Source organism: Triturus cristatus, chromosome 11 (assembly GCF_964204655.1).
Source record: "Triturus cristatus chromosome 11, aTriCri1.1, whole genome shotgun sequence".
NCBI classification, from domain to species: domain Eukaryota; kingdom Metazoa; phylum Chordata; class Amphibia; order Caudata; family Salamandridae; genus Triturus; species Triturus cristatus.
This window is the reverse complement of record NC_140594.1, coordinates 1,105,699,647-1,105,706,649: the sequence shown is the minus strand read 5'-3', so window position 1 is coordinate 1,105,706,649 and position 7,003 is coordinate 1,105,699,647. Positions and strand designations below refer to the sequence as shown.

At 43.8% G+C, this 7,003-nt stretch overlaps 1 protein-coding gene and 1 pseudogene across 1 annotated transcript in view; both read left to right on the top strand.

Annotated features, from left to right (window-relative positions):
• The first annotated feature begins 2,398 nt into the window (after nucleotides 1-2,398).
• The window catches only part of LOC146786085 (eukaryotic translation initiation factor 4 gamma 1-like), a 68,960-nt gene continuing 64,355 nt past the window's right edge, over nucleotides 2,399-7,003 (top strand). The window contains exon 1 of the mRNA XM_085635551.1: nucleotides 2,399-2,477. The gene's annotated coding sequence lies outside the window, so the exon portion shown is untranslated. The remainder of the gene's footprint in view (nucleotides 2,478-7,003) is intronic.
• On the top strand, nucleotides 4,015-6,735 carry LOC146786087 (uncharacterized; annotated as a pseudogene).

Sequence of the window (7,003 nt, the reverse complement as noted above, 5' to 3'; positions counted from 1 at the left end):
TAAGAAATGTGCATTGCGTTTGCCGACATTAATGCATCCTGCAGACGATGCTCACACCTTTAATATCAAAATTAAAATAAACAAAACAAACTAATATATTCGCAATTACTCCTTGGCACATGCCATTAGCATAATCTAGCCTTGATATGATGAGACAGTTGCATGAATTTTCGTTGGGAAACCCAGATGTGGGAAGATGCGCTGTAAACTTTGCATGGTATGAAATGAGGACTTGGCTGGCATGAGAATTCATGGAGAACGTGGAGTCCATGATAACTCCTGGGTTGCTTACTCCTTTCAGACTTATAAGTAGTATTCTTAGTTCTTTGGGACAGGTTGTATCTCTTCAATCTCCGTATGCTACTACATGATGGTTTTCAGCGCACTGAATTACTGCACAGCATCAAGACATTTCATCGGGCGGTGCAGTTCAGACTGGTTATACATACCACCCTTCCTCAGTGGGGGAACACGTGATGATTACTCCCCATGTTCCCTTTCTTGCTGACGTTCTGGGTGATGATCTTAACCATCATGTCCTCTGTCAACTGGAAAAGTGCTAGCATGTGGAAGATTGACAGGTTAGGGTGATACCATCTCTGTGAAATCCCTTGAAGTAGCTCACGAATACAGTTCAGAGATTGGGACGTAGCCCTCCGAGGGATAAATTCCGACTGATCAAGTCAGGAAGGACCAATTTGGCCAACTTGCAATACTTTCTCATATAGTTCTAGAAGTTGTGACACCAATACAAATATAAATTGTTTATATAATGTAGCTGTTAGCACATCTTAGCTAGGGGTTTCACCCCCGCGAACCAGATATAGCATTCTTGATCTTGTTCTCAGTCAATGGTTCTCCCAGAGAGATCCTCAAACCTCCTTCTACCCAAGCAAGTGCCACACCTTTTAAGTATCCCAGAATTTGTGTGGGAGCTGCTTCTGCTCTAGAGGCATTTATAGCAGTATAAAAATTAACAAATCCCGTGAGAATTGCCCTTTTATCACTAACCAGCTCTCCACTCGCTGAACATAATGCCATAACCGTGGTTTGTTGGTGTGCCCATAACCGTGGTTTGTTGGTGTGTGTTCAACATACACAACAGCATCTTTTTTGGCCTTTCCCCCTCCTGTATCTCGGATCCTGCCTCTTCATGTGGAGATATTTAACCTCTTTCTATGCTGCATACCATGATAACGATGACACTGTGCTTATGTCTCTGAACATTTAATTATTGCACCAAGTCTCATATTTAAGCTCCAGTGTAGAGAGTTTTCAAGCTTGTCAAATGGCATGCAAATTGACTTAAGAATGCCTATCCACTTAGCTATATAGATGCCCTTTATGGTGACTTTGAAAGCTTCCCATATTGTGGATGCATGAAATTGGAGTATTAGTTGAGGGGGTTGGGACCCCAACTCTAGAAATAATCACAATCCTTGTGAGGGTGCGCCACAAAAGTCACACAGAGTTAAGGCCTGCAACTTCTATGCAGAAGTTCCAAGTTAAAAGCAGCTTTAGGCCTCAGTAGAAATCCAGGCCCAGGCCTCTGCACGAGAAATAGGTCAGAAAATGCATGTTACAGGGACAATGAGTGTAGCTGAACTTATTAGGTCACACAGTTTGTTGAAAGGTCAGGAAATGGCCTGCAGTCACAAAGATAAGCCACTGCATGAAGCGTAGATCATATCTTCTTCCAGACTCGGGAAACCAGTAGCGTTTTAAATGTTGGAACTACAAAAACCACAAACCACAAGCCCATCTGCTAGAGACCGAGCTGGAAGGTGTCAATCATGTCTTTTGCAACCATGTTCCTAATGCATGCACACATAGATTAATCACGCACACAGGATGGACTGGCCTAGGTGCAAGTTTGCCACTGCTCATAAGTCGCTTCAGTTGAAAACCACATGTCACACTTACACGATGCTAGGCATGATGGATGAAACCACAGGTCAGAGGTCAGATAAGCATGGCCAAAAAGCGTTAGGCAAAAATATAACCACTTGCTTCACAGGAAAACAGATGTGTGTAAAATGTTGCTAATAACTATGAGAACAGGAAAACCACCGAGGAGGTTTCCGCCAATATGAGATGCGAGGGCCATGTGGCCCATAATTATATGTGTTTTGTTTTCAGGAAATTCTTGTAACTGCTGATTTTAATCTACTCATTTGGGACGTAAATCCTATGCTTGTAACTTTTTTCTCTTGTGGTTTTAGAGTATATAAGCCACTGCTTTTGAACTGTTCTTTGGACATCAGATTCCAGTCTCAGCTGAGCCTGGCTGATCTCCCCAGCTGATTAATGCATTAAACCATATTGTATTGTCAACCTGCTCCTGTGTTATTCTTACAGAGATCTTTTCCCTTCAACATCGTGGCGAGCTGAGCCAGGACATCCACTTCTTCTTGCCTCCCGCCACACCCTGGGCACCGCCTGTCCTTATGGAAATGGTTTTGCGCAACTAAAAGAAGGTAAGAAGACGCCGGGTAGAAAGGTCGTCCCTCTCTCTGAGACAGGTGGGGCTTGAGAGTTGGCATTCTTCAAAGGTGAGAACAGTGAGAATGTCGTCCCTTATACCTTACAGGTAGCATGTTGACAGTAAAATGTGTCTTATTGTATAATTATTTTTTTATTAATGTTCATATGTGGGGAAATGCATGCATGATTGTGCACTGGCACAATAACAAGGACTAGAGCTCCGGTGGTAAGCCCGGAAGGTACTAGGGGACCTGGCTAAGAGGGCTAGAAGTGGTCAGGAAAGAGTAGAACTTGAAGCTGGACAGCCAGCGTATGTTCTGACATTGTGGCAAAGAAACAGGTGAAAACCTGGTGTTCATTGGAACTTTATTCTGAGTAAGAGCAGAACAATTCAAGTCATCTCAGACTTTAAGTCTGAAAGTCACAGTTTGTAGTTACAGGTAGTGAAGTATATCCTCCTTGTGAGTTTAGGAGAAGTGACCAGCTGCAGCAGCAGTAGTAGTTTTTGCCCTAGTTTAGTAGTAGTTTTGCCCTAGTATGAAGTTTTAATGTACATTAATATGCCTATGCAGATGTGAATAGAAGTAAGGACATACATTAATGTCATTTTGTAGTTTTGTGCTGTTTATACTTAGGATTTCTAAACTGTGCAAAATACTTTAGAGTTTTAGGAAAAGAATGTTTCATTTAGACAAATGTCTCAAGGGCGCACAGGTACCCAACCACAACCGATTCCCGAATTAATCATCCATTTTTAGAACGGTTTCCCTGTGTCCCTTTCTAACGTTACTGAACCCGGTTGGTCAGCAATCCCAATACCATCAGATAACACTTTAATGTCAGAGGTTTGTGAGCGTCTAGGTGTTGGTTATACATCACCGCTAGGTCTCCTAACAACATACATCGATGTGACAGTAAAACGCCTGTCAGATAACTAAAAAGATCGGTCCCAAAGATGTAAACACAAAGACACTGTCCTCCACATTACAGTGATTAAGAGTTGTGTACAGTAACCTCATGAACTCCACAACAAATACTGATGCTATCAATTATTATCCCTATAGTCAAACCTTAGAGCCTCCAGATTGGAGCCTAGAAGAATTATCAAATAGTATAGATGAGGACCTAAACAGCTATTTTCAAGGTACACATACCATAGAAGAAATAACAGATAGACTTGATAGGAACATCCTTAATTTTCTTGCAGGTGATTCTGAACAGGCCCTTTCCACACTTAAGATATTGGAATTGGTTTTGAATTCTACAAAACCTATTGCAGTGGTTCACCCCACTGTGAGACACCCCCCAGAAGGCCCCCCAAGACATTAACTCATTAGCTATAGGAGTAGCAAGAAGAATAGCCTGATTTAAATCTACCATAATACCCCATTAGGTAGATAAGGGTATCAGGTGGAAAGTATTTTAGAAACTGAAAATAAGCAATATGATTAGGAAGAGTGAACCCTTATAACAGGGACAAGTTAGGCCCAAATATAAGACTAAACAGGGGTCAAGTGCACCGTATAAATAATGGGGACCCCTTTAGAACACATGGTTAAGGTGTTCCCTGGTGACAAGGACAAAATAGAGAAATATTGTAAGGAGTGGCATAAGGCAACATCAAAACTTGAACATGCATGGCCTGAAAAGGGCTCATTTGACACCATAACGTTAGATCATATAGCCACCGTTTTACAAAGCAAATATAATGGGAAGAAATTAGAAAAAAGGAAGACCATCTTAGATCAGTGGAAGGTATTTTGTGAAACACACAAGAAGGAGACTGAGATAAGGCCCCAGTTCTCTCCTTCAGCTCCTCCACCACCGTACCGAGAGGCACAAGCAAGTTTAAACATTGCAAAGGTTCAGGGCATGTATACAATACAGGCTAATACATCAAACACACCTCCCACCTCCTCAGCTCAGCCTGCTGTAGGATATTCAGATCCTGAGTGTAGCCCACCATCAGAATCATCTTCCAAACACAGTGATTATGTCCGGCTAACGCCACGCCCAGAATGGCTAGCACACCTCGGGAGATGTCAGGGGGAGACAACAATAAATATGTAGGAACACTGGATGCTACCTTTACATTTCAGTTAGAAGATGAAACTGCACTTACCGAGAAAGATAAAAGTGAAGGTCAGCACCCAAAATCAGATTCAAAGGAAACACAGAGAGGAGGTGTTACTAGAAAAACAGTCAGCGGTCCAAGGAATTCAAGACCCGAGCGTGAGAGGAGGACAGGAAAGTTAGCCTTTACACCAAAAATACCTCCTGCAGAACGCTGTAGGCTGATAAAGGAAGGTGGCGATAACATGTGTGTCAAGATAAGGGAAGTTGGACAGATGGACACAAGAACAACCTGGGAAAAAGAGGAGGTGCCCTTGTGGCATCGGAGGACACTAGACAGGTCACAAATGATGGAACACCAAAGCTCTGAGGACTTCCTCCGTGCACATAACCTCTTAGGTGAAGAAGATATGAGGTCAGACAGATCTTACGTAGGATCAGATGGGGCATTAGATGATGTTACAGAGCATGTTAAAAGAATGTCCATCATTAACGACTATGATAAAGAACAGTCACAATTTGCCTGTGAGGGGGGAGATACCAACAGAGGTGCTGAGGCCTTACAGAGGAGACAGCGAGAGTTAAACAGATTGAGATTTGATGGAACGCATGCACGCCCTTATGAGAAGCAGGGGACATTTAACATGACGAGAAGAATGACATTGAGAAAAGACACAGCACGCATACTTCCTGTGCGCCCAGGCAGTGACCTGACACCCAATGAAATAGTGGCCCAACAAGAACATAGTTGGTACAATGTTGTCCCTTTTACTGACAATCTAGCAGGTTGGACAGAGGGACTAGCACCACAAATGACACCATGGCCACGAGATGGTTCTTTTGAGCCACGAGACATGGCAAATGCGGAGATGTGCATCCTTCACGGCATAGGGGATCCTGAGTGGGATTGTCCTTATATGAAGGACAGCCTGAGAATATGGCAAAGAAATGCCAGACAGTATGACTCACGCCACCCTACTGGACATAGGGACCCGGTCCTGTCACAACTGCCCTTAATATTTAAAGGTTCAGGGTCGCCCCAATACATACCATGGCCCCAGATGGATAAAGAAAATCTTAAAAAACAGCTGCCACCTCTTGCTGAAGGGGCCGGGAAGTGGATAGCTGCTTTTGGAAAACACACAGGAGGGATACCCCTTGCAATAGGCGACATCAAAAGTTTATTAAGCTCCCTTATAGGAGATGAAACAGATACACTGTTCATGAAAGCAGGAGTAAAGGACGTGACATTGACTAATTCAAAATGTGATGGGGCACACTTCAACAAAGTAAGGGGTGTTGTTTGGACACAACTTAGACGAATGTACCCAGATAGGCCAGACATTGGATTTCTCATGGCACAGACAATGCAGCCAGATGAAGACCCAGCACAATTCCTAAGCAGAATGAAAGATAAATGGACACAGGAGGTAGGAGAGAGATGGGATGTGACTGGACAAAATGCAATACTATTCTAAAACATAGTAAAGAAGGGATTACCGGCTGAAGTGCAGGACAAACTAGACAACATAGTAGCCTTAGAAGCTAAACCATGGACTGAGATACAGGCTCACATAATACATTATTGTAAAAGGAGGCAGGACAAGGAAAAGAGTGAGAAAGATAAAATTGAGAAAGCAGCAGAAACTAGCAAAGAGGACAAAGGGAGGAACTGCCACTGCGGCTACCCAGATGGCCGCAGTATCTTTGGGCATGCAACCTGTAAGCACCACTTCACAACCCCAACAATATGCCCCCAGATTTAATAGCAGGAATGGGCAAGGAGGGCGAGGAAGGTTTGGGGCAAATAGGCAAAACACATTAAGGGGCGGGTTAACATGCCACTACTGTAACATGCCAGGACATTTCATTAGAGAATGTAGGATCAAAAAGAACAACGAACAGGCAGGGGTAATATATGGCCAACAAATGGTACCACCTGGTCGCACTGTGGCACAGCCTGCCATGACCCCCCAAGTGATATATCTTCCACAGCCCCAAATGCAGCCTCAACAACAGTTCCAGCCCTAACAGGTGCAACAACACGTGCCCCAAATGCAGTATGGGCAGCAACAGGCAGTGCAGCCCACTGTACAACACCAGACCTTACAAGGTGGGGTAATGGTCAGAGGAGGAAACCCCTTTCAGCAAAATTATGTGTGAGGATATGCTCAATGAAGGTGCCCACGGAGTAGTCTCATGTGTACAGTACTATCGATAACTCACAGGCCAGACGAGGAACCCACTGTGACGTTAGCCATAAATGACAGGGAATACAGCTTTCTCATTGATACTGAGGCCACTAGGTCCTGTATCCGTGAGAGAGGACTCCCGCTGTCAAATTCATCAATGGACACACAGGGGTTCTCCGGGGAAGTGTTGAGGGTTCCATTCACCAAACCTGTGGATATGGAGATAGGGGGGAAGTACGTTAACAGCAGTCTCT